This window comes from Mauremys reevesii, linkage group 12 (assembly GCF_016161935.1).
Source record: "Mauremys reevesii isolate NIE-2019 linkage group 12, ASM1616193v1, whole genome shotgun sequence".
NCBI lineage: Eukaryota > Metazoa > Chordata > Testudines > Geoemydidae > Mauremys > Mauremys reevesii.
In genome coordinates, this window is record NC_052634.1 from 42,713,543 (window position 1) to 42,740,619 (window position 27,077).

The 27,077-nt window shown below is 58.9% G+C and overlaps 1 protein-coding gene and 3 non-coding genes across 4 annotated transcripts in view; 2 read left to right on the forward strand and 2 right to left on the reverse strand.

The window, feature by feature from the left end:
• LOC120375611 (zinc finger protein 850-like) overlaps positions 1-27,077 on the reverse strand; it is a gene marked incomplete at its 3' end in the record, with an annotated part of 610,246 nt that overhangs the window by 398,657 nt on the left and 184,512 nt on the right. The window lies entirely within an intron of this gene.
• Positions 2,204-2,275, forward strand: TRNAE-UUC. The gene has a single exon. It is a non-coding gene; the product is annotated as a tRNA-Glu (tRNA).
• TRNAI-AAU lies at positions 6,301-6,373 on the forward strand. Its single transcript has one exon. It is a non-coding gene; the product is annotated as a tRNA-Ile (tRNA).
• On the reverse strand, positions 8,282-8,353 carry TRNAE-UUC. Its single transcript has one exon. It is a non-coding gene; the product is annotated as a tRNA-Glu (tRNA).

Sequence of the window (27,077 nt, forward strand, 5' to 3'; positions counted from 1 at the left end):
CTTTTTGTGATTTTACTAGAAAACAGCCATCCCTGTTTAGAAGGTAAGAGCCTCCTCGAGGGAAGGGATGTCCTGGGCGTGTCACAGTTCGGATGCCAGTGGCCCCCTACACTGTAAGGAAACTCCCACCACCTGCTCTGTGTTCGCAGGGCGGGAGAGAGCAGCATCCACGGCGGTGATTTGCTCCTGGCTGCCGGAGCAGAGCAGCAGGCTCAGCTGTGAGAACTTCCCAGAGCGATGAAAGGGGAGGGGCCCATGGCTCTGTAGCAGGAATGCAGGGCAGGCGAGTTCACAGCGGGCATTGTGGGATACTGGCAGAGGCCAGTTATGGTGATATAATGAACAGCAGCATCTACACTGACACTCTGTCACTTTAAGTTTGTTGCAAAAAGCTCTACACCTCTCATCGAAGTCGTTTTATTTTGTCAGCAAAACAGGGCAGTTTTGTCGCCAGACGTGGCATTGCAGTGTGTGCACCAGCCACAAGCTGCCGACCGAGGTAGCATTGTGTGTTTTTCACACACCAGAGCAATATAATTCTGCTGAAACAACTTTGTAGTGCAGACCTGGCCAAAGATTCACTCACACACACAGCTTGCAAGGAAAACATCACCTGCTCCTCTGCTTTGCAGAATCCAAACACAAGCAAAGCTTGTCAGGCCCTGGTGGCAATGGCAGGGAGTCAGGTGTGGGCAGACAGAGTGCTTTAGTCACACACAGGCACCATGGCGTAGCTGGTTAAAGCATCTTTTTTGTAAACAGGAGATTCTGGGTTCAACTCCCAGTGGTGCCTTGTTGGCTGGATGTTGGGGTACCTGTTATTGGCTACTGTCAGAAGAGAAGTTTCAGAGCTAGATGGGCCTTTGGTCTAGCCCAGTGTGGTTTTTCTTAAGGTTTAAATTACACTCACAGACACTGATAATAGAGTTACTGAAAGTTTGGGAATTAGGAGCAGGTAGGTCAGTGGTCCAGTCCCCACACAGATGACCCCCCTCCCCTCTCTGGGACGGGGCAGGTCTGAGCTCTCACCCAAATGCTCATTGTGGCTGCCAGAATCTGTGGGCAGCTTGTTTAGTTTACAGCAAAGGTTGAGTCCTGCTTTGTGCACCATGTGTAAGAATGAAAATCCTAAACCTCCCTTTGAAATATCGAATGCAGCAGGACGTGTTATTGTCCCTGCCCCAAAGCAGACAGACCAATGGTAATACTCCCCTGCCATTTTACTTTTTTGCTTGCTAAACTCCTTCTTATCTGCCCGGCCCAGGCTGTCCTCTGCCTCAGCTGCTGCTCCCGGCCTGCTCTAGAGTCAAACACGCAGGGCCCCCAGGGGAACAGAGGCTGGGACAGGGCAACAGCCTGGGCTGGGCTGGGAAGATTCTGGGAGTTCTTGTTCCCTGAGAACTGGCCCGGCTCCCTTCTCAACAGCAAACAAATCAATTCCACGTCACCTCCCCAGAAAAACCAGCCTGGAGCCAAGCGCAGCAAGGGACGATTCCCTCCAGTTCCCACCGAGGCAGGAGAGAATCCAGGGTGTTTCTAGCAGAGCTTATGGAACTGACGTGGGGAAACCAGCCTTTAATAACAGGCAGTTCCAGTTGAAGCTAAGTGTTTTTAACAATTTCTACAACATTAAATAACCCTTTAATCGTAGTGTCACCATCCATAACATTCCATCAGCCTTACAGGTTCCCAAGTGCAAAACTAAACATCTCTTCAAATCCAAGGGAGTGGAGATCAGTCAGTGTTGAGAGTCATCCCACATAAAAGAACCATGTTGTGGTACATACTGGCCCCATCATGTGGCCATCACCTTTCCCTCCTCTTCCAGAGTCAGAATGTGATCAGCTCACACTGAGGGGGTGCAACACCCCTCCCTTGGTCTCTATGTCAGAGCTCCTATCAGCTCAGTGTCCTTCCCATAAGAGTTGGCTGCTGAGAGGGTTGCAATGGGGTAAATAAAGGCAGAGGAGGATTGTTCCTCATGGGTTTTTTTTGTGTGTCTCTGTGATCCTGCTGGAGGAAGCATCATTTGAGTTTGTTTCAGTGGCTTGGGTTGGTCTCAGGTTGTGACCCTGAGTACAGGGTTCCTGCACTTTCTGCTCTTAGCCCCTCAGGGAATGGACAATGGAGCAGCTTCAGAAATTGGTTAGAAAGTAGCCTAAGAAAGTGTAACATAAGTGAGAAGAAAAATAACATCATCACCTCCCTGGTGGTCTAGTGGTTAGGATTTGGCACTTTCACTGCCATGGCCTGGGTTCAATTCCCAGTCAGGGAAAAATGACCTTTAAACCAAAACTGCTTTAGTTATTCTTCACTTACACCTAATAAATCCATGGTATTTCCCTGATTTCCTCAGGGGCAGCAAGCAGATGCCTGGGGTGGTCAATGGAAAGGGGAGGCTTCCTTCCTCTCAAAGGGAAGGACTTGAGGCCAAAAGCAACAGAGGTAGAGCTGCAGTTGATTGCAGCGTTTTTTTTTTTCCACTTGGGGTGGCAAAAACACTGGATCTGGCCCTGCTCCATGGAAGACAATTTGTTAAATCCCAGATGAGTGCAGTTCTATCAGTTCTCAGCCTGAGTCCTTAGGTCTTAATCCTGAGGATATTGTCCCACCATGGGGCCATTTCCCTCCTCTCTTTCATACAGAAGCACAATTTTCTTTGCACAGACACAGGAACAGCAAGATCTTTCTCTGTCCCTTGTGCAAAGCAGGGGGCCAAATTCCATGGAAACAATGGACAAGCAGGGGGTCCTGGGCACATCCAGCCCTGGCCGTGAGATGTTCCCTCCTCATTCTTTATGCTCCTGTTGTTATTTCATGGATTGTCTGGGATGGGGGAAAAGCTGAGTTCACTCCAGGTGGAGGGTAAAAAGGACCCTGAAAATCTCAGGACCCAACCCCTGCTACCAGGATCACCGAGGTGCTGGGGATTTGAGTAGGAAAGGGACTGTGTGAATTGTCAAGGTGCGGAATGAATAACAATCTACAACTAGATCCACCTCATTAATCACTTACACAGGCTAATCCTGCTGCAGATAGAAGGGCTCTTCCAAGGCTCTATCTTGCTTTCTCCAATGCCATGAAAGCCTGTCTTTTGCCCGCTAGCTGTTGTGACTTGAGCACAAGAGGGGACGTTTGAGCCAGAAGCCTGGCCATGCCCGGAGTCCTGTAGGTAGGGATGCGAGCTCCATATCCTCTCAGTCCTGAAGCTGGGCTGCAGCCTGGCCTGGGAGGCAGCCCTATTGGTTGACCTACTGGCCCAAAGTCACTTGGGCAGTGTTGGTCTTCCCCAGGGATGCTGAAGGGCCTAAGGGAGGGAGGCTTAATAATCCTCCCTATCAGTCAGGGCGGAAGAGGAGGGCTGCAAGAGTGGGCAGGTTGATGGCTGGGCCTTTTAGCATTCAGTTGCGGTTGAGGTGGGGAACGTGAACTGGGAGAAATGGTTGCTGGCCTGTGAGGAGTGGCTCAGCCGGTGGCGTAAGTGGACCTTGTCATTACCTACAAGGTTGTGATGCTCAAGACCCATCTGTGGGGAATTTCCTCAGCCAGGTATTTCCCTCTGCTCCATGAGTGCTGCTGAGACCGAACACGATGGCCTTCCACTTCTTGTGGGGCCATAGGACGTCCCTACCTAGTCAGGAGAAGTGCGGCTTTTCTGCCATATTAGAAGAGGGGTTGGGCCTGGTGGGCTTTGAAGGCTTGTACGGCTCTACTGTTTTGTGTTTCAATTTTCAGTGGTGGCTGAGCTGGAGGGCAGGTCAGGCCCGAGGGGAATGGCAGGGTAACCATAAAGAACGCAACTGACTCTTCCGATATGGCCGTATTTTCTTTTTACCCCACTGGGTGCAGCACCGGGTATGGGATGGCGAATGGTGGGGGAAGGGGGAGGCCCCCCCTCTAGTTTTCTTCTACCCACACCTTACACCCTACACGATTTTCAGTGGGTGGCTAGGCGGAAGGTGCTTGAAGGATGGCTTCATCCGCAACAGTGGCCACCCTCACAGCAGCGGCGGCCACAGTGGCGAGCCCCACCCCCTTTTGACTCAGTCTGAACAGAGGTCAATGTACCACTGGGTGAGACAGGCCAATTTTAAGGAGCTTCCTCTGAAGGTGAGCAATTGTCCCCAGAACTTACTGACAGGAGCTTTAAAGTATTTGCAAATGTGCACGGCCGGCATGTGCAGAGCAAAGGCGGCCCGGGGAACTGTGTCAGGCTCTGGCACCGCTTGAGACAATGGACCATCTTCAGCCACCAGGCGACCCAGGATCTAAGGGAGGAATGGGGTGAGGAAGCAAGTCAAGCTGAGCATGGCAGGCAAAAATTCATCTCGCCTTCGTGGGCGCTCGCAATGATGCCCTTTTTGTGTGCCAGGGCTGACAAAAACCTCCCAGACAGAGAAGCAGCAGGCCAAAAAGCCCTCTACACCAACATTCCACACAAAGATGGACTACGAGCCGTCAGGAACAGTATCCCCGATAATGTCACGGCAAACCTGGTGGCTGAACTTTGTGACTTTGTCCTCACCCATAACTATTTCAGATTTGGGGACAATGTATACCTTCAAGTCAGCAGCACTGCTATGGGTACCCGCATGGCCCCACAGTATGCCAACATTTCTATGGCTGACTTAGAACAACGCTTGCCCCTACTCTACTTGCGCTACACTGATGACATCTTCATCATCTGGATCCATGGAAAAGAAAACCCTTGAGGAATTCCACCATGAGTTCAACAATTTCCGTCCCACCATCAACCTCAGCCTGGACCAGTCCACACAAGAAATCCACTTCCTGGACACTACAGTGCCAATAAGCGATGGTCACATAAACACCACCCTATACCATAAACCTTCTGACCATTATACTTACCTACATGCCTCTAGCTTTCACCAGAGCACACCACACAATCCATTGTCTACAGCCAAGCTCTAAGATACAACTGCATTTGCTCCAATCCCTCAGACAGAGACAAACACCTACAAGATCTCTATCAGATGTTCTTACAACTACAATACCCACCTGCTGAAGTGAAAAAACAGATTGTCAGAGCCAGAAGAGTACCCAGAAATCACCTACTACAGGACAGGCCCAACAAAGAAAGTAACAGAACCCCACTAGCCGTCACCTTCAGCCCCCAACTGAAACCTCTCCAGTGCATCATCAAGGATCTACAACCTATCCCTCACTCTCACAGATCTTGGGAGACAGGCCAGTCCTTGCTTACAGACAGCCCCCCAACCTGAAGCAAATACTTACCAGCAACCACACAACAAAAAACACTAACCCAGGAACCTATCCTTGCAACAAAGCCCGTTGCCAACTCTGTCCACATATCTATTCAGGGGACACCATCATAGGACCTAATCACATCAGCCACACTATCAGAGGCTCGTTCACCTGCACATCTACCAATGTGATATATGCTATTATGTGCCAGTAATGCCCCTCTGCCATGTACATTGGCCAAACCAGACAGTCTCTACGTAAAAGAATAAATGGACATAAATCACATGTCAAGAATTATAACATTCAAAAACCAGTTGGAGAACACTTCAGTTTCTCTGGTCACTCATTTACAGACCTAAAAGTTGCAATATTACAACAAATAATCTTCAGAACCAGACTCCCACGAGAGACTGCTGAAGTGGAATTAATTTGCAAAGTGGACACCATTAAATTAGGCTTGAATAAAGACTGGGAGTGGATGGGTCATTACACAAAGTCAAACTATTTCCCCATGTTTATTTGTCCCCCTACTGTTACTCACACCTTCCTGTCAACTGTTGCAAATGGGCCATCCCAATAATCACTACAAAAGGTTATTTTCTCCTGCTGATAATAGCTCACCTTAACTGCTCACTCTTGTTATAGTGTGTATGGCAACACCCATTTTTTCATGTTCTCTGTGTATATATCTTCCTGCTGCATTTTCCACTGCATGCATCTGATGAAGTGGGTTTTAGCCCACAAAAGCTTATGCTCAAATAAATTTGTAAGTCTCTAAGGTGCCACAAGTACTCCTCTTTCTTTTTGCAGATAAATGAATGGAGGTTAAGTCCATGAATGGCTATTAGCCAGGATGGGTAAGGAATGGTGTCCCTAGTCTCTGTTTGTCAGAGGGTGGAGATGGATGGCAGGAGAGAGATCATTTGGTCATTATCTGTTAGGTTCAGTCCCTCTGGGGCACCTGGCATTGGCCACTGTTGGCAGATAGGATGCGGGGTTGGATGGACCTTTGGTCTGACCCACTATGGCCATTCTTATGTTCTTATGAAGGGAGGGGCAGATGCCTATGACAGAGTTTCTGTAGTGTAGTGGTTATCACGTTTGCCTAATACACAAAAGGTCTCTGGTTCAAAACCAGGCAGAAACATGCTGGTTTGATTTTCCCAGTTCCTACTGGCCTGTCCCTGCTGTTATAGGAACAGCAGTGATTTCTATGCTCAAAAGGTCTGTTATACTTCCCCTGCTCCCACTTTTGTCTCTTGTCCCTCTCTGAATGCCTGTGAAGTGGCTTTCCCCCTCCCGCTCCCTCCTGGAATGCTGGTGGGATGAATGGGCTGGTTGAAGAGCAGAAGAGCTCCCAGGTAGACAAGGTGTCTGGGGCGCTAATTAGGCAGCACTCACACACCCAGAGCTGCCCAAGGTGGAGTGTGACCAACCAGATGCAGCCAAGTCATCTCTAGTTGCAGGCCATGAGGTGCAGGCCCTTAAAAGGGGAAGGGGCCCTGTGCTCAGGAGAGCACTCACAAGCTTGTACCTCCAGTGAATGCCCTTTGCCTGGACCGCCTGGCCAGTGGTTCTCTGCGTTGTATTTCATTGTGCCTCAGGAAGATTTACCTTCATCACACCATCCATAGCTGCTCTGTGGGACACTTACCTTGCCGAATCCTGACATCTCCAGTGCTGTGCCAGTCCTGGGAGCGTGAGTATGCAAGTGTGAGTGTGACACCCCCCACTTCTTCTTTTGAGCTTAGCTGTCAGTATAATAAATGTGCTGCTTTCTGCCAAACTCTGGTGGGTCATTAGTCCTCCCTATGCTTACTAGCTGGCCCAATTTGGGGTAACACCTGCGATAAACTCAACCCCTGCAGGGCAGAGGGTGGTGAAATGAGCTGAGAAAAAGCCTTGGCATCAGCAGGGGAAAGCTAGTGGATCTGGGCTGGTCACCTTTTGAAGCCTTGTGGCTTGGTCTCCTCTGCACTTGGAGGTTGGCCTATGGCGGCCGGCTCTTGCTGCTGGCCTCCTCTGTGTGACTTGCCAAAGGAGGGAGTGAGGCAGGAATGGGGCAAAAGAGGAAAGTCGAGCTGAGGAAGGCAGGGCAGAAGCTCAGCGCCTCAGTGCGGCTAAGTGGGGTTAGTAGAGCACCACCAGTTGTTCTGCAAAGCCTGGGGAGGTGCGGTTGGCTGCTGGGAGGTAGAATCCTGTGCCTGCCTCTTGGCTTCCCAGGGATGGCTACTTGCAGCCCAGGAGAAGAAAGACGGTTCTGGGTGAAAGGAAGACAAGCAAAGCTCTGTGAGGAAATTTGGGTGTGTGGTGCTGGCTCTGCGCTGGGGGAGGGGGTTGGGGTGCAGGAGGGGTGGTGCTTACCCCGGCCAGTGCAGCTCCCAAAGTGCCTGGTAAACACAACCCTCTGGCAGCAGCTCCTAGGTGGGCCGTGCCAGGGGGTCTCGGTGTGCCGCTGCCTGCAGGTGCTGCCCCCAGAGCTCCCAGTGGCCAATGGGGGCTGTGGAGTGGGTACTAGGGGCAGGGGCAGCGCATGGAGACACTCCCCCCGCCCCAGGGGATGCTGGGACATGCCGGCCATTTCTGGGGGTGGCACAGAGGGACGGAGGCAGAGTGGGCAGGGAGCCACCTCAGTGCTGCTGGCACATCTCTGCACACCCATGGGGGGATGGGAGCAGAGGGCCTCCATGTGCTGCCTGGGGCAGGGGCAGTGCACAGAGCTGCCTCCCCTCCTGGGTCTATTACAGGAGTTGGTGGGTGGGGTCTTTTGGCCTGCAAGGTGCAGCAGGTCGGTCTAGATGATCACACTGGTCCCTTCTGACCTTAAAGGCTCTTAGTCTAAAAGAGAGAGGGAAGTAAAGAATTTTTTTAAAATAAATAAAACAAACATTGTAATACCACGATGACTCCAACAGCTCATTGTATAGTCCCGCCCCTTTCTTCCTCCACTGAGTGTTTAATGACCTGCAGCACATTGATTCTCTCCTTCCATTGCTAAACTGATACAATGTGACTGAAATTAAACCAATTCCCAGCAGAGAAAACATCACATCCTTGCATTGGCTGGGAATCAAACCCAGATTAACTGCTTGAAAGGCAGCTATGCACACCACTATACCACCAATGCATTTAGCAAAAGTATTGCTTATTCTTGCCCAATGAGGCTAGACCCGCATTGAGGCGCTTTTCTGCCTGTTAAAATGTACTGGATTCTCATCACTAAAAAAAACCAACCTCCATCTTCACCTGCATTTGAACCATCAGCCTTTCAATTAGCCACCAAAGTTGTTAATCACAGGGTATGTCTACACTATGGGATTATTCCAATTTTACATAAACTGTTTTTTGGAAAGATTGTATAAAGTCGAGTGCACACGGCCACACTAAGCACATTAATTTGGAGGTGTGCATCCATGTACTGAGGCTAGTGTCGATTTCCAGAGCGTTGCACTGTGGGTAGCTATCCCATAGCTATCCCATAGTTCCCACAGCCTCCCCCGCCCATTGGAATTCTGGGTTGAGATTCCAGTGCCTGATGGGGCAAAAACAGTGTCGTGGGTGATTCTGGGTAAATGTCGTCACTCAATCCTCCCTCCATGAAAGAAACGGCAGACAATCACTTCGTGCCATTTTCCCTGGATTGCCTGGGCAGACGCCAAAGCACGGCAACCATGGAGCTTGTTCAGCCTTTTTTCACTGTCACAGTATGTCTACTGGATGGTGCTGACAGACGCAGTACTGCAGCGCTACACAGCAGCATCCCCTTGCCTTTTGCAAGTTGGCAGAGATGGTTACCAGCCATACCGTCCCATCTGCTGCTTTGCAAGTTGACGATGACAGTTGCCAGTTATACTGTACCATTTGCTGCTATCATGGGTTCTCCTGGCTTGCCTTGGTGAGGTTGGCTGGGGGCACATGGACAAAAATGGGAATGACTCCCCAGGTCATTTCCTTCTTTAAGTTTTGTCTAAAGGGAGAGTCAGTCCTGTCTAGACTATCAGGCAAGCCTACAAAAGAACCAGAGAAGCAAACGGCCGCTCCAGGTCAGAGCCCCCGACATCTGGCAGAAATGATGAGCTGCATGCCATTCTAGGGGGTGCCCCTGCAACAACCCCATCCATTGCTTCCCTCCTCCCCCACCCCTCCTGGGCTACCGTGGTAGTTATCCCCCCATTTGTGTGATGAAGTAATAAAGAATGCAGGAATTTGAAACAACACTGACTTTATTGCCTCTGCAAGTAGAGCTCAAAGGGGGGAGGGGAGGGCAGCCTCCAGCTGCTATGATATTCCAGGAAGGACTGAATCTCCATTAGACAAAGCTTAAAGAAGAGAATGATCTGGGAGTCATTCCCATTTTTGCCCAGGCGCCCTCGGGTGACATCACCGAGGCCAGCCAGGAGCACTCACAGGACGGCGAGGACAGATACCAGTCCTACTGTACCATCTGCCGTCCGCAAGGGAAGAGAAGGGGATGCTGCTGTGTAGCGCTGCAGCACCGCGTCTGACAGCAGAATCCAGTAGACATACGGTGACATTGAAAAAAGGCGAGAAATGATTTTTTTCCCTTTGCTTTCACGGGGGGAGGGGGGCGACATAAACCCTGAACCACCCGCAACAATGTTTTTGACCCTTCAGGCTTTGGGAACTCAGCCAAGAATTCAAATGGTTGTCGGAGAGTGCGGGAACTGTGGGATAGCTACAGACGTCAGTCGCCCCTCCCTCCGTGAGCGTCCATTTCATTCTTTGGCTTTCTGGTACGCTTGTCTCAGCTCCTTAAGTTTCAGCACTGTATTGAGTCCCTGTTGTGGCCTCTGCCTATCATGGCATTGGAGATTTTTTCAAATGCTTTGGCATTTTGTCTTTTGGAACCGATTTCTGATAGAACAGATTCAGCTCCCCATACAGAGATCAGTTTCAGTATCTCCCCTATGGTCCATGCTGGAGCTCTTTTTTGATTCTGGGACTTCATGGTCACCTGTGCTGATCAGCGCTCCACGCTGGGCAAACAGGAAATTAAATTCAAAAGTTCGCAGGGGTTTTCCTGTCAACCTGGCCAGTGCATCCGAGTTCAGATTGCTGTCCAGAGCGGTCACAATGGTGCACTGTGGGATAGCGCCCGGATGCCAATACCATCGAATTGCGGCCACACTACCCCAATCCGACATGGCAATACCGATTTCAGCGCTATTCCCTTCATCGGGGAGGAGTACAGATACCGGTATTAAGAGCCCTTTATATCGATATAAAGGGCTTCGTTGTGTGGATGGGTGCAAGGTTAATGTGATTTAACACTGCTAAATTCGATATAAACTCATAGTGTTGACAATGAGGCTAATCATCTAGTGGAACAAGCTCCGCAAGGGACGTGGTTAATTCCCCATCACTGCCCTGTGTAAATCAAGACCGCAGCTCTTGCTGCAAGACACCTGGTGTGTGGGTGTCCCTGTTCCCCCTTCAGAACCTCTGGTACATGGTGCTTCCCTACTCCCAGTTCAAGATCCCCATCATGTGGGTGCTCCCATCCAGGATCTCTGGTGAGTGTCTCTGTCCCCCACCCCATGAACTAGCTCCAGTGTGTGGTTTCCCCTGCCTGCCCCCATCTGGGATCTGTGGGTGTCTCTGTTCCCCTTTTCAAGATCCGTGTTGCTTGGGTGCGTCCCTCCACCCAAGTCAGAATCCCCAGCGTGTGGGTGCTCCCATCCCCCCATCCAGGCTCTGCGGGGGGGTGTCTGTATAAAAAGAGACCGTGTTTCACTGTCTTGCCCAGGCTATGCTGCAGGGGCTATTCACAGGCAAGATCCCACTACTGATCAGCACAGGAGTTTTGACCTGCTCCGTTTCCAACCTGGGCTGGTTCACCCCTCCTTAGGCAGCCTGGAGACCCCAAGCTTCCCAGGGATCACCATATTGATGCTGAGCTTAGTGTGGACACCTGATCGGCACAGCCCCCTGCAGCCCAGAACTCCTGAGCTCAAGCGATCCACCAGTCTTAGCCTCCCGAGGCACTGGGATCACAGGCACCAGCCACGGGGCCCAGCTGGTTACAGGGTCTCCCGCTTCCAGTTTCAGGCTCAGCCTGGGAGCTCTGCGCTCTGAGCGGGTGGAAGTGGAGCCTGGAACTGAGCTGATGCGCTGAGGGTTATTTGCACTGTGCGCCTCACATGGAGGTGAAAACACGGGGCACAGATCTTTGAGCACAACCCTCATCCTGAGGAATGGGGGGGGGGGCTGCATAAAGAGAGACCGGCTCTCCCTGGCGGGGCTGCAGCGGCTCTTCACAGGGGCAGTCCCACTGCCAATTGGTACCAGAGTTTCTAAACCCTTCTTTCCTGGGCTGACCTGTCTCCCCTCTCCCTAGGGGGACTGGCGATCCCAAACTTCCCAGAAACCAGCATAGCAAGGCCAACCTGAGCACAGACACCTGCTCAGCACTCCGGGGTGCAGCCCTGAACCCCGGCAATCAGCTACACTCAGCTGCCCACCCAACAAGCGTTACACGCAGGAGCCTTCGTGCCCCGCGTGTTCAGGTCCCTCCCAGCGCCAGCTTTAAACTCCGCTGCTCAGTTCTAAGCTTTGGCCACACGGGGGCAGCCTGGAGCTCAGCCAACGCCTCCCGTTGCTGGTTGCGTTTCCCGCTCCTCGTGGCAGGTTCACACCCCGCGGGCAGATCTCTGAATCGGAGCTGAACCGTTCCCCAAATCCAGCGCTTTAGCAGCAGCTTTGCTAGGAAAGCGCTGACGTCCCCAAGTAACGTAAGAGCCAGAGCGCTGTGTCCAGGATCTTCTATTGGGCCCCTCACCGCGGTGTCTGTCAGGCGCAAGGAGAAACCAGGGAAATGTTCTCATGGTGTTTAAGGGCAGAAGGGGCCATTAGCTCAGCTAGTCTGACCCCCGAATAACACAGAATTACACCATGACACACACTGATCCCACAGACCTTAGACAGATCAAAGCGTTTCAGCTCAGGAAGGAGGCTAAACTGGGTGCCAGAGGCAGCGAACAAGGGGCCCCCAAGGCAATGGCAGGGAGCTGACGAGGTGAAATATGCCCAGATGATCCCAGCAGGCGACCCACCCCCATGCTGCAGAGGTGGGAGTCCCTGTTCCTCCTGCCCTTAAGAATCTCTGGTGGTGAGTGGGTCCCCCCAGTTCCCCAGATAAGAATCCTCCATGTGGTTTCCCTGGCTTCACCTCCAGATAAGAACATTGTGTGGAGGAGGAGGAAGGTTGTCTGGCAGATCTGTAAAGGGGGACTGTGTCTCCCTGTCTGGCCCAGGCTCCTTGGAGGAAGTGATCTCAGTGTGTCTGGCTGTCTCCATTCCTCCCACCCATAAGAATCCCTGGTGTGTGGGTGCACCCTAGACCATTAAGGATCTCTGGTGGGTGGGTGTCTCTCTCCCCCTAGTCAGGCGCTCTGGGGCGTGCCTGTATAAAAAGAGACTTTGACTCACCCAGGCTGGGCTGCCATCATGGAACAGACCAGGTCCTTCTGTGGAGGGTTTGCGTTCCTCCAATGATGTGATCTCAGTGTGTGTGGGTGTCCCTGTCCCTTCAACCCTTAACAATCCCTGGTGCGTGGGTGCGCTGGACCCCATTACAATCCCCTCTGTCTTACCCCCAATGAGGGATCCGGTGGCTGTGGGTGTTCTCCACGCTACTGGGGGTGTCTGGTGCCCCTGTCCCTCCTGGTTAATAGTGGAGTGTGTGGGTGTCCCCCCGCCCGTTAAGGATCCGTGTTGTGCGGATGCCCCCGTTCTTCTCATTAAGAATGGTGCAACGGAGCATATGGGTGTGTCCCCCACCCCATGAACTAGCTCCCATGTATGGTTCCCCTGCTCCCATCCAGGCTCTGTGGGTGTCTCTGTTCCCCTTTTCAAGATCCGTGTGCAGGGGGGCGTCCCTCCCCCCAAGTCAGAATCCCCAGCGTGTGGGTGCTCCCATCCCCCCTCCAGGCTCTGCGGGGGGGGGGGGGTCTTAAAAGAGACCGTGTCTCACTGTCTTGCCCAGGCTACGCTGCAGGGGCTATTCACAGGTGCGATCCCACTACTGATCGGCACGGGAGTTTTGACCTGCTCTGTTTCCGACCTGGGCCGGTTCACCCCTCCTTAGGCAACCTGGAGACCCTGAGCTTCCCAGGGATCACCATATTGATGCTGAACGTAATGCAGACACCCGATCGGCACAGCCCCCTGCAGCCCAGAACTCCTGAGCTCAAGCAATCCGCCAGCCTCAGCCTCCCCAGGTGCTGGGATCAAAGGCACTAGCCAGGGAGCCCGGCTTATTTTGCTGCCTGGCAGCTGGAGCTTTAAACTCTGCTTGTGAGCTCTGTGCCTTGGCCAGATGGGGACAGCCTGGAACTGGGAAATGCTCCTGCTCCCCCCGCCCCCGTCTCATGTTGAGCTGCAGGCGCCGCTGTCCTGCCAGGTAAGATCCCGGATGTTTCGGTGCCCCCTTCCCCCGCCCAGGTGTCCGGGTACCTCTGCCCCCCATACAGAATCCTGGGTGTGTGGGTGTCCGTCCTTCTGCAGAGGATCCCGGAGTGTGGATGCCCTTGTCCCTCTCTAGAAGATCCTGGGTGTGTGGGTGCCACTCTCCCCCACAGCAGATCTCTGGTGGGTGGGTCCCCAGGGTGTGAGCGCTCCCATTCCCCGATACAGGCTGGGGGGGGGGTATAACTGGCTCTCCCTGTCCTGCCCAGGCGGTGCTACAGCAGCTGTTCACAGGGGCAGCAACCCCACTGTCACCCTGCAGCTTTAACCTGCTCCAGGGGTGACCCATGCGGGTCGGGAGTGAGGGGCACCAGCAGAGCTGAGAGTCTGGAGGTCAGGACTGGGATAGCAGGGGCTGCGGGTCGGGAGTGAGGGGCACCAGCAGCGCAGTAACTGGGGAGCTCAGCGAGGAATCGAGGGGGCTGCGGGTCGGGAGTGAGGGGCACCGTCAGAGCTGGAGGGAGAGCAGGGGGCTGTGGGTCAGGAGTGAGGGGCACCAGCAGAGCTGAGAGTCTGGAGGTCAGGAGTGGGATAGCAGGGGCTGCGGGTCGGGAGTGAGGGGCACCGTCAGAGCTGGTTGACGCCTAAGGAGCTGCGGGTCGGGAGTGAGGGGCACCAGCAGCGCAGTAACTGGGGAGCTCAGCGAGGAATCGAGGGGGCTGCGGGTCGGGAGTGAGGGGCACCAGCAGAGCTGTGAGGCTGGAGGTCAGGACTGGGATAGTAGGGGCTGCGGGTCGGGAGTGAGGGGCACTGGCAGCGCAGTAACTGGGGAGCTCAGCGGGAAATCCAGGGGGCTGCGGGACAGGAGTGAGGGGCACCAGCAGAGCTCTTGGTGTGGAGATCAGGATTGGGATAGGAGGGGCTGCGGGTCGGGAGTGAGGGGCAGCAGCAGAACTGTGAGTCTGGAGGTCAGGACTGGGATAGCAGGGGCTGCGGGTCAGGAGTGAGGGGCACCACTAGAGCTGGGGGGAACCCAGGGGGCTGCGGGTCGGGAGTGAGGGGCACCGGTAGAGCTGAAGGAAGCCCAGGGGTCTGTGGGTCAGGAGTGGGGGCACCGGCAGCACAGTGTCTGGTGATCTCTGCTGGAATCCCTGTGGCTGCTCGTCGGGAGTGAGGGGCACCAGCAGAGCTGTGGATCTGGAGATCAGGATTGGGATAGGAGGGGCTGCGGGTCGGGAGTGAGGGGCAGCAGCAGAGCAGGAGGGAGACCAGGGGGCTGCAGGTCGGGAGTGAGGGGCACCGTCAGAGCTGGTGGACGCCTATGGGGCGCCGGGTCGGGCGGAGGGGGCCGCAGCAGAACTGTGAGTCTGGTGTCAGGACTGGGATAGCAGGGGCTGCGGGTTGGGAATGAGGGGCACCGGCAGAGCTGGAGGGAGACTAGGGGGCTGCGGGTCGGGAGTGAGGGGCACCAGCAGAGCTGTGAGGCTGGAGGTCAGGACTGGGATAGTAGGGGCTGCGGGTCGGGAGTGAGGGGCACTGGCAGCGCAGTAACTGGGTAGCTCAGCGGGGAATCCAGGGGGATGCGGGTCGGGAGTGAGGGGCACCGTCAGAGCTGGTGTACGCCTAAGGGGCTGCGGGTCGGGAGTGAGGGGCACCGGCAGCGCAGTAACTGGGGAGCTCAGCGAGGAATCCAGGGGGCTGCGGGTCGGGAGTGAGGGGCACCAGCAGAGCTGTGGGTGTGGAGATCAGGATTGGGATATGAGGGGCTGCGGGTCGGGAGTGAGGGGCACCGGCAGCACAGTGACTGGGGAGCTCCGCGGGAAGCCCAGTCGCTGCAGGTCGGGAGTGAGGGGCATCAGCAGCACTGTGGGTCTGGAGATCAGGACTGGGATAGGAGGGGCTGCGGGTCGGGAGTGAGGGGCAGCAGCAGAGCTGTGGGTGTGGAGATCAGGATTGGGATAGGAGGGGCTGCGGGTCGGGAGTGAGGGGCACCGTCAGTGCTGGGGGGAACCAAGGGGCTGCGGGTCGGGAGTGAGGGGCACCAGCAGATCTGTGGGTCTGGAGGTCAGCACTGGGATACCATCCAGCCTGATGGTAAGCGATGCCCAGCTGAGCCCATGGCCAGTACGTCCTGCTCCACCCACGGCCGGGCTGGGAGTCAGGACTCCTGGTTCTTCTCCCCAGCTGTGGGAGGGCAGTGCAGGCTAGTGGTTAGAGTGGGGGTTGGGAGCCAGGGTATCCGGGTCCCACCGCTGGCTCTGGGAAGGGAGTGGGGGCCAGTCGTGGTGCCCCCCCCGGCTTGAAGTGGTTTCCATCCTGTGCAGGGTTTACAGTTTTGTTCACTGGCTCTCAGCACCTCCCACTATACAAATTGTCCCAGTGCCGCTGGGTCTAGTGGTTAGAGCCGGGGAGGCCGGGAGCCAGGCAGGGGCGGTGGGTATAAGGGGCCCGGGGAGGCACCTGGCCCGTGCTCCACCCAGAGGCCCTGCTCCCACTCGTCCTCTCCCCCGCAAGGCCCCATCCTCACTTCGCCCTTTCCCAAGCTCCATCCGGCCACATGGGGCCGTGGGGGGAGAGGCCGGGGGTGCAAACGGCAGAGAGGCAGGTGGGGGGGGCCTTGGGGTGGGGGCGAAGGGGCACCAGGGGCAGGGCCTCGGGGGCAGAGACGTGAGAGGTGGCGGGGGGGGTCAGAGGAGTGGAACAAATGGGTCCTGAGGGGGGCGTGTGGGCGGGGCTGAAGGGGCGTGTGGGCGGGGCTGAAGGGGGAGTGTGGGCGGGGTGGAAGGGGCGTGTGGGCGGGGCTTTGGCAGGAGGAGGCTGAGTGGCAGCAGGCCTTGGGGCAGGGCCACAGTCCGGGCCCGCCCAGCCTCCCCAAGTGGAGGAGTCCCAAGCTGCCCATGGAGCCAGGACTCCTGGGTTCTATTCCTGGCTCTCCCGCAGACTCCCAATCTGAGCTGGTGCAGCCCATCGCGCCCTCCCTGGTGCCTCAGTTTCCCCCATGTGAGACGGGTCCCAGTGTGAACGGCTGCAGAGCCGTGGAGAATCTCGTCCCTTCTCCTGGCAGCTCCTTGGTAGCCCTGGGGAAGCAGCCAACTGCTGCAGCCCCTGGCTCCCGTCTGGGCAGCCCAGGGTGGGGGTGGGATCTGGGCAATGGGAAGAAGGAATCCCCCTTCCCCACCCCACCCCGGGGACATGGGGGGAGGCTGGTGCTGCGGGGGCTGGGAGTCCTGCAGCCCTCGCAGGGGAGAAGGGGCAGGTTCCCGGCTTGGCTGCTGATGGGGGCGGGGTGGGGGGCACTGCTGGACTGGGGCTCCTCCTGCGGGGTGGAGGTGGAGCACGGCCTGCTGGGAGCGGACGTCTCCTCTGGATGGGGTAGGGTGACACTGGCCAAATTGTGGGAGCCCCTGTCCCCCCCCCAGACAAGGGAGGGGCCTCTCAGCCTTGCCGGCTCGTCTCTCTTTCCCCAGGATCGGCCCAGCACCTGGCCTGGCCCAGACCCCCCTTCCTCAGCGCCAGCAGCTGCCCATTGTGGGGGTGGGGGCCTCTCAAGCCCCCCGGGGAGCAGGGCCGGGGCACTGGGGGGCAGAGGCTGCGATGGGGAGGTGGGTTGGAGAGATGTCGGGGTGAAGCTGGGACTCAGGGGAATGGGGCAGGCTGCAGGGAGGAAGTGTGGGGCCACCGGAGGAGCTGGGGGCTGGGAAGCTGCGGGGGACACAGCCGGGGGTAGTGGTGACACCGCAGGGAGCTGCTCAAGAGGCAGTGGGCTGGGGGCAGGGCGGGAGCTCGGACAGGGGTGGGGTCAGGCTATTGCGGGTCTCCTGTGACTGGCACCAGACTGCAGGAACCCCCGGCCGGCAGCGCCCCTGCTGGGGTCTGGTCAGTGCAGCCCCGATGCACCCTGCTGGGGCTCTGGTCACTGCAGCCCCCGATGCACCCTGCTGGGGTCTAGTCACTGCAGCCCCCGCTGCACCCTGCTGGGGCTCTGGTCACTGCAGCCCCTGCTGCACCCTGCTGGGGCTCTGGTCACTGCAGCCCCGATGCACACTGCTGGGGCTCTGGTCACTGCAGCCCCCACCCCCGATGCACCCTGCTGGGGCTCTGGTCACTGCAGCCCCGATGCACACTGCTGGGGCTCTGGTCACTGCAGCCCCGCTGCACCCTGCTTGGGGCTCTGGTCACTGCAGCCCCCGCTGCACCCTGCTGGGGCTCTGGTCACTGCAGCCCCCGCTGCACCCTGCTGGGGCTCTGGTCACTGCAGCCCCCAACCTCACACTGGAACTGGGCGGGAAGGTTTCTTCTCGCTCCCATTGGTCAGGGCTCTGCCTCCTCTTCCTATTGGCTGTCTCGGAGAGGCGGAGTTTCCGAGAGGGCGTCACGTGGCCTTGAAGCGTTCGCGAGGCGGCTCCTGAGCAGCCCAACCCCCAGCTCCCCCTCCCACTGCCGCCCCTCCTCCTCCCCGCCCCAACCCCCAGGCTCCCCCTCCCCAGTGCCGCCCATCCCCTCCTCCCCGCCCCCAACCCCAGCTCCCCTCCCCACTGCCGCCCATCCCCTCTCTACCCCGCCCCCAACCCCCAGCGCCCCCTCCCCACTGCCGCCCATCCCCTCCTGCCCCGCCCCAACCCCAGGCTCCCCTCCCCACTGCCGCCCCTCCTCTCTGCCCCGCCCCAACCCCAGGCTCCCCCTCCCCAGTGCCGCCCATCCCCTCTCTGCCCCGCCACCAACACCCCGAGCTCCCTCCCCAGTGCCGCCCATCCCCTCTCTGCCCGCCCCCAACCCCTGAGCTCCCCCTCCCCAGTGCTGCCCATCCCCTCTCTGCCCCGCCCCCAACACCCCCAGGCTCCCCTCCCCAGTGCCGCCCATCCCCTCCCTGCCCCGCCCCAACCCCAGGCTCCCCACCCCAGTGCCGCCCATCCCCTTCTCTGCCCCGCCCCAAACACCCCCAAGCTCCCCTCCCCAGTGCCGCCCATCCCCTCTCTGTCCCCACCCCAATCCCCACCCCGTGGTCCCCTCTCCCAGTGCCGCCCATCCCCTCTCTGCCCCGCCCCAACCCCCAGCGCTCCCTCCCCAGTGCCGCCCATCCCCTCTCTGCCCCTGCCCCAACACCCCCAGGCTCCCCACCCCAGTGCCGCCCCTCCCCTCTCTGCCCCGCCCCAACACCCGCCGAGCGCCTCCCCGGTGCCACCCATCCCCTGTCTGCCCTGCCCCAAACACCCCCTGAGCTCCCCTCCCCAGTGCCGCCCATCCCCTCTCTGTCCCCACCCCAAACACCCCCAAGCTCCCCTCCCCGGTGCCACCCATCCCCTCTCTGCCCCGCCCCAAACACCCCCAGCTCCCCTCCCCAGTGCCGCCCATCCCCTGAGCTCCCCTCCTCAGTGCTGCCCTTCCCCTCTCTGACCCGCCCCCAACACCCCCAGGCTCCCCTCCCGGTGCCGCCCCTCCCCTCTCTGCCCCGCCCCAAACACCCCCAGGCTCCCCTCCTCCAGTGCCGCCCATCCCCTCTCTGCCCCTACCCCAAACACCCCCAAGCTCCCCTCCCCAGTGCCACCCATCCCCTCTCTGTCCCTCCCCAATCCCCACCCCGTGGTCCCCTCCCCAGTGCCGCCCATCCCCTCTCTGCCCCGCCCCCAACCCCAGCGCTCCCTCCCCAGTGCCGCCCATCCCTCTCTGCCCCTGCCCCAACACCCCCAGGCTCCCCACCCCCGGTGCCACCCATCCCCTGTCTGCCCCGCCCCAAACACCCCCAGGCTCCTCCCCTCCCCAGTGCCGCCCATCCCCTCTCTGTCCCCACCCCAACCCCACCCCGTGGTCCTCCCCAGCGCTGCCCATCCCCTCTCTGCCCCTGCCCCAAACACCCCCAGAGCTCCCCTCCCCAGTGCCGCCCATCCCCTGAGCTCCCCGTCCCCAGTGCCGCCCCTCCCCTCTCTGACCCCGCCCTCAACACCCCCAGCTCCCCTCCCCAGTGCGGCCCCCTCTGCCCCTGCCCCAAACACCCCCAGCTCCCCTCCCCAGTGCCGCCCATCCCCTCTTCTGCCCCGCCCCAACACCCCCAGGCTCCCCCTCCCCGGTGCCGCCCCTCCCCTCTCTGCCCCGCCCCCAAACACCCCCAGCTCCTCCTCCAGTGCCGCCCATCCCCTCTCTGCCCCTGCCACCAACACCCCCAGGCTCCCCTCCCCAGTGCCGCCCATCCCCTCTCTGCCCGCCCCCAACCCCTGAGCTCCCCTCCCCAGTGCTGCCCATCCCCTCTCTGCCCCTGCCCCCAACACCCCCTGAGCTCCTTCCTCCCCAGTGCCGCCCATCCCCTCCTGCCCCGCCCCAACCCCCAGCTCCCCACCCCAGTGCCGCCCATCCCCTTCTCTGCCCCGCCCCAAACACCCCCAAGCTCCCCTCCCCAGTGCCGCCCATCCCCTCTCTGTCCCCACCCCAATCCCCACCCAGTGGTCCCCTCTCCCAGTGCGGCCCCCACCTCTGCCCCCGCCCCAAACACCCCCAGGCTCCCCTCCCCAGTGCCGCCCTTCCCCTCTCTGACCCCGCCCCAACACCCCCAGGCTCCCCTCCCCAGTGCGGCCCCTCTGCCCGCGCCCCAAACACCCCCGAGCTCCCCTCCCCAGTGCCGCCCATCCCCTCCCCGCCCCAACCCCCAGCTCCCCTCCCCAGTGCCGCCCATCCCCTCTCTGCCCCGCCCCAACCCCACGAGCTCCCCATCCCCAGTGCCACCCCTCCCCTCCTCCCCGCCCCCAACCCCCAGGCTCCCCCTCCCCACTGCCGCCCATCCCTCTCTGCCCCGCCCCAACCCCCAGGCTCCTCCTCCCCAGTGCTGCCCATCCCCTCTCTGCCCCGCCCCAACACCCCCAGTGCCCCTCCCCAGTGCCGCCCATCCCCTCCCTGCCCCCGCCCCAACCCCAGCTCCCCACCCCAGTGCCGCCCCTCCCCTCTCTGCCCTGCCCCAACACCCCCAGTGCCCCTCCCCGGTGCCACCCATCCCCTCTCTGCCCCACCCCAAACACCCCCAAGCTCCCCTCCCCAGTGCCGCCCATCCCCTCTCTGTCCCCACCCCAATCCCCACCCCGTGGTCCCCTCCCCAGTGCCACCCATCCCCTCTCTGCCCCGCCCCAAACACCCCCGAGCTCCCCTCCCCAGTGCCGCCCATCCCCGAGCTCCCCTCCTCAGTGCTGCCCTTCCCTCTCTGACCCGCCCCAACACCCCGAGCTCCCCTCCCCGGTGCCGCCCCTCCCCTCTGCCCCCGCCCCAAACACCCCCAGCTCCCCTCCTCCAGTGCCGCCCATCCCCTCTCTGCCCCTACCCCAAACACCCCCAAGCTCCCCTCCCCAGTGCCACCCATCCCCTCTCTGTCCTCCCAATCCCCACCCCGTGGTCCCCTCCCCAGTGCCGCCCATCCCCTCTCTGCCCCGCCCCAACCCCCAGCGCTCCCTCCCCAGTGCCGCCCATCCCCTCTCTGCCCCTGCCCCCAACACCCCCAGGCTCCCCACCCCAGTGCCGCCTCCCCTCTCTGCCCCGCCCCACCACCCCGCCGAGCGCCCCTCCCCGGTGCCACCCATCCCCTGTCTGCCCCGCCCCAAACACCCCCGAGCTCCCCTCCCCAGTGCCGCCCATCCCCTCTCTGTCCCCACCCCAACCCCACCCCGTGGTCCCCTCCCCAGCGCTGCCCATCCCCTCTCTGCCCCTGCCCCAAACACCCCCGAGCTCCCCTCCCCAGTGCCGCCCATCCCCTGAGCTCCCGTCCCCAGTGCCGCCCCTCCCCTCTCTGACCCCGCCCTCAACACCCCCAGGCTCCCCTCCCCAGTGCGGCCCCCTCTGCCCCCGCCCCAAACACCCCCGAGCTCCCCTCCCCAGTGCCGCCCCTCCCCTCTTCTGCCCCCGTCCCCAACACCCCCGATCTCCCCTCCCCAGTGCCGCCCATCCCCTCTCTGCCCCCCGCCCCAACACCCCGAGCTCCTCGATGCCGCCCATCCCCCTCTTCTGCTCCTGCACTCAAACACCCCCAGGCTCCCCTCCCCAGTGCCGCCCATCCCCTCTCTGCCCCCGCCCCTAACACCCCCAGCTCCCCCTCCCCCAGTGCCGCCCCTCCCCCTCTTCTGCCCCCGCCCCCACCACCCCCCGAGCTCCCCCTCCCCCGGTGCCGCCCCTCCCCCTCTCTGCCCCCGCCCCCAAACACCCCCAGCTCCCCTCCTCCAGTGCCGCCCATCCCCTCTCTGCCCCTACCCCAAACACCCCCCAGCTCCCCTCCCCAGTGCCGCCCATCCCCGTCTCTGCCCCGTCCCCTAACACCCCCAAGCTCCCCTCCCCAGTGCCGCCCATCCCCTCTTCTGCCCCCACCCCAAACACCCCCACGAGCTCCCCCTCCCCAGTGCCGCCCATCCCCTCTTCTTCCCCCAAACACCCCCAGGCTCCCCTCCCCAGTGCCGCCCATCCCCTCTCTGCCCCGCCCCCAACACCCCCGACCTCCCTTTCCCCTCTCTGCCCCCGCCCCAAACACCCCAGGCTCCCCGATGCCGCCCAACCCCTCTTCTGCCCCTGCCCCAACACCCCCGGAGCTCCCCTCCCCAGTGCCGCCCATCCCCTCAGTACCCCCTCCCCAAACACCCCCGAGCTCCCAATCCCCAGTGCCGCCCATCCCCTCTCTGCCCCGTGCCCAACCCCAGCTCCCCCTCCCGATGCCGCCCATCCCCTCTTCTGCCCCCGCCCCAACACCCCCAAGCTCCCCTCCCCACTGCCGCCCATCCCCCTCCTCCCCCGCCCCCAACACCCCCCAAGCTCCCCCTCCCCCAGTGCCGCCCATCCCCCTCTTCTGCCCCCGCCCCAAACACACCCCGACACTGCTCCTGGTTTTGGGAGGGGAACAGGAGAAAGGACAAAAGAAGCAAGAGACGAAGAGAAAGGAGGGAGGGATGGATGGAGGAAAAGGTGAAACAAAAAGAACAAACCCTAATGTCCCCAGTGATTTTAAGGGACAAAATCCCAGGTACGGAATAAAATTCTGCCTCCTTAAGCTCGTGTTTTCCATGCCTAGAATTCAACTGTCACCAGATGGATCAGACTGAACAGGTTTCAAACCTCGAGGAGGCTCTTACCTTCTAAACAGGGACGGCTGTTTTCTAGTAAAATCAGGAAAAGGGAAGGAGAAAACTCGAAAGAGGTTCCTCCTGGCGCTCACGTACCTGAACCCGAATACTCTCTCAGTCCTCAGAGAGAGACCTGGAGAAGGAGACTTGCTGAAGCAAAGCCACAGGGGTCTCTGAGGTTTCCCTGGCCCCTCACCCCATCCTGCCTGGCTGATGTCAGCATCTCTCTGTGAGGTCACCACCTCCCCACCACCTTTGACCAATAGTCTGAGGTCCTGCAAAAGGCCTTTGTGATGTCACTGCCACACCCCTCCCTTGCTGGGCTAATGTCCTGCCCCTGGCCAGGCACTTTGGAGGTTTGAGCTACTCCCTGGGGATCACCCCACTCAAGGAGCGTTCGTTCTAGGCAGCAAGCCGGCTAGACAGGAAAACATCAGACGCTGCTCCCAGTGCTACAGTCAGTTTTTCAGAAATTAGTCGACTTTATGACCAGAAGAGACCATTAGAGCATCTAATCTGACCCCCCTGCATATCACAGGCCTCCTGTATGACACAAGAGCTACTTTTGGAGCAAACACATTCCAGAAAGGCATCTAGTCTTCATGAAATGACATCAGGAGATGGTGAATCCACCACTTTCCTTGGTAGATTGTTCCTGTGGTGAATCATCCTCGCTGTTGAATATTTGTGCCTTAGTTGTAATATGAATTTGTCTCTTTTCACCTTCCAGCCACTGGGTCTTGTTATGCCTTTCTCTCCTAGATTCAAGAACCCTTTAATACCCAATCTATTCTCTCCATGAAGGCCCTTCAACACTTCAATGAAGTCACCTTTCCATCTTCTTTTGATAAGCGAAACAGGTTGAGCTCACTAGAAGGCATTTTTCTCCATCCCTCAGAACATTTATTGGCTCTTTGGTCATCAGACTCCTGAACTGTAGCTGGATGTGGCTCTTGTTCTTCTGCACAACATAGCTCCTGGAGAAGAGGAATCTTCAAATGTACATTCCTATGATACCTTTGTTTAATTGATGAAAACATAAACTAGACAGTTAGAGGATTGGAACTGATTTCAGCTGATGGACAGCTTTGCTAGGTTTTTGTGCATTTGGACAGTGAAATGTTGAGTGTTTACATTCATATCAAGCACCCCCGTATAGTGGAGCTCCTGAACATAATGAAGAATGGAAATGAAAATGTTTTCCTTTTTTTAAAAAAAAGAAAGAAGGTTATAAGAGAACACTGGGGCTTGAATCAAGGATCACTTGATCTACCATCAAGCACTGTACCACTAAGCTATACCCCCATGACCATGGACTCATGATCTCCAAGACTTTGAAGGACAGACCCTGCTTCCTCGAGATCCTTTGCCATTCCCAGACCAGAAGTGGTTTTAAAAATGGGGTTTGATTAAACTTCTTAAATGTGGTGAACACCACAGCTTGCACACCCACCGATATAGCTTCTCCCACTGACATAGCTGCCACCTCTTGGGAAGTGGATTAACTGCACCCACATGAAAACTCTCTCCCCTCAGCATAGAGCAGTGGTTCTCAAGCTGCGGGTCAGGACCCCAAAGTGGGTCATAACCCTGTTTTAATGGGGTTGCCAGGGCTGGCATTAGTGCCTGGGGCTGAAGCCAAAAGTCTGAGCTCCACCACCCAGGGCTGAATGCCTCAAGCTCTGGTTTTGCCCTTCCCAACTGGATAAGAGGGCACAGTGTGAAATGTTTGGGGACCACTGTTTTAGGGTGACGTTCTCAATCACATCTATGCAGTCCAATGAAAGCTATTCCTCACCCACCTACCCCTCCATCAGGACCGACTAGGTATGTTCTGCTGCCCTTCACTCATGCAGGAAGGATAATAACATTTCATTCCACTCAATCCTAAAGTGATTTGTAACCTGCCACCAGCCAAAACTGGTCATTTTGGGAAAGTGTCCCCATCATGCTGCATAGCTAGGCAGAGTAGGTGTGTCTATGCAAACGCGGTCTGTTCCTGAAGTCTTTCACACAGCTCCTCACTAGATGTGAAGGGGGAGCTCATTCAGCCTCTGCTTCCGCCCAGGAACGACGCGCAGCGCCCGGAGTGCCTCCGTCCGCTGCCCCGCGTCGCCAACGCAGACGGTCTAGAGGCCGACTTCACGCCCAAAGAGGTGTCGGCGCGGCTCTCCAGAACCAAAAACACCGCGCCCGGAAAAGATGGCATCCCCTACGGCCTCCTCAAGAAGCGAGACCCCGGCTGCCTCGTGCTCTCCGGCATCTTTAACCTGTGTCGGCGCTTCGGCCGGTCGCCCACCTCCTGGAAGAAGGCCATGACCGTCCTGATCCACAAAAAGGGCGAGCGAGACGACCCCAGCAACTGGAGACCCATCTCCCTCTGCTCCACGATGTACAAACTGTACGCCAGCTGCTTGGCAGCCAGGATCACGGAGTGGGCGACGACCGGGGGAGCCATCAGCCCGGCCCAGAAGGGCTTCATGCCGTCGGAGGGGTGCTACGAGCACAACTTCCTGCTCCAGACCGTCCTCCAGTTGACCAGGAGGGAGCGGAAGCAGTGCACGGTAGCATGGCTCGACCTGGCCAACGCCTTCGGGTCCATCCCCCACCACCACATCTTCAGCACGCTACGGGAGTTCGGGATGCCGGAGACCTTCCTTCGCCTGATCCGGGAACTCTATGAGGGCTGCAGCACCACCATCCGCTCGGTGGAAGGAAAGACCGCCGAGATTCCTATCCACAGCGGCGTGAAGCAGGGCTGCCCCCTCAGCCCCATCGTCTTCAACCTCGCCATGGAGCCGCTCCTGCGGGCGATCTCCAACAGCACTGACGGCTTCGACCTACATGGCGAGAGAGTGAGCGTCTTGGCCTACGCGGACGACCTGGTCCTGACCGCGGACGACCCCGAGAGGCTCCAGGGCATGCTCGACACCATTGGGAGAGCCGCAGACTGGACAGGACTCCGCTTCAACGCCAAGAAGTGCGCGTCCCTCCACGTTGACGGGAACAAGAGGGACTCAGTGCTGACGACGGAGTTCCTTATCCAGGGCGAGTCCGTTGTCCCCATGGCGGAGGGGCAGGCGTACCAGCACCTCGGCACGCCGACGGGCTTCCGCGTCCGGCAGACCCCCGAGGACACCATCCGGGAGATCCTGCAGGACGCCGCCAAGATCGACGCATCCCTGCTGGCGCCGTGGCAGAAAATCAATGCCCTCAACACCTTCCTGATCCCCGGCATCGCCTTCGTCCTGAGAGGATCCGCCGTAGCAAAGGTGCCCCTCAACAAGGCGGACAACAACATCCGGCAGCTGGTGAAGAAGTGGCTGTCCCTACCCCAGAGAGCCAGCAACGAGCTCGTATACATCGCTCACCGTCACGGGGGCGCCAACGTCCCCCGCATGGGAGACCTCTGCGACATCGCGGTAATCACGCATGCCTTCCGCCTCCTGACGTGCCCGGACGCCACAGTTAAGAACATCGCGACGACCGCCCTGCGCGCCGCCACCGCGAGGCGAATCGGCAGACCCCCCTCCGACCAAGACGTGGCCACCTTCCTGAGCGGCTCCCTGGATGGAGAATTCGGCCCGTTCAGGGGCGACGTCGCCTCGCTGTGGACCCGCGCCCGCAACGCCACCCGCCGACTGGGAAAGCGACTGGGCTGCCGCTGGGTATGGAGCGAAGATCGGCGGGAGCTAGGAGTCCTGATACCGCAGATCGGGACGGAGGACAACACCATCGTCAGCCCTGGAGCCAGAGGCATGCTGGAGAGGTCGCTGAAGGCCGCCACCCGCGCGCTCTACGTGGACACCCTGAAGAAAAAGCCGGACCAGGGCAAGGCTTTTGAGGTCACCAGCAAGTGGGACTCCAGCAACCACTTCCTCCCCTCAGGCAGCTTCATCCGTTTCGCCGACTGGCGGTTCATACACCGCGCCCGGCTGAACTGCGTCCCCCTCAACGGAGCCATCTGCCACGGGAACCCGGACAAACGCTGCCGGAGGTGCGGGTACGCCATGGAGACCTTGCCCCACGTCCTGTGCAGCTGCAGACCCCACGGCAGAGCCTGGCAGCTGCACCACAACGCCGTCCAGGACCGCCTGGTGAAGGCCATCGCCCCGCACCTGGGAGAGATCGCTGTCAATCGCGCCATCCCCGGCACCGACAGCCCGCTGCGCCCGGACATCGTCATCACGGATGAGGACCGGAAAAAGATCATCCTCGTCGACGTGACGGTCCCGTTCGAGAATAGGACCACGGCCTTCCGCCAAGCCCGAGCCCGCAAACTCGAAAAGTACGCTCCCCTGGCTGACACCCTGCGAGCAAAGGGCTACGAGGTCTACACCAACG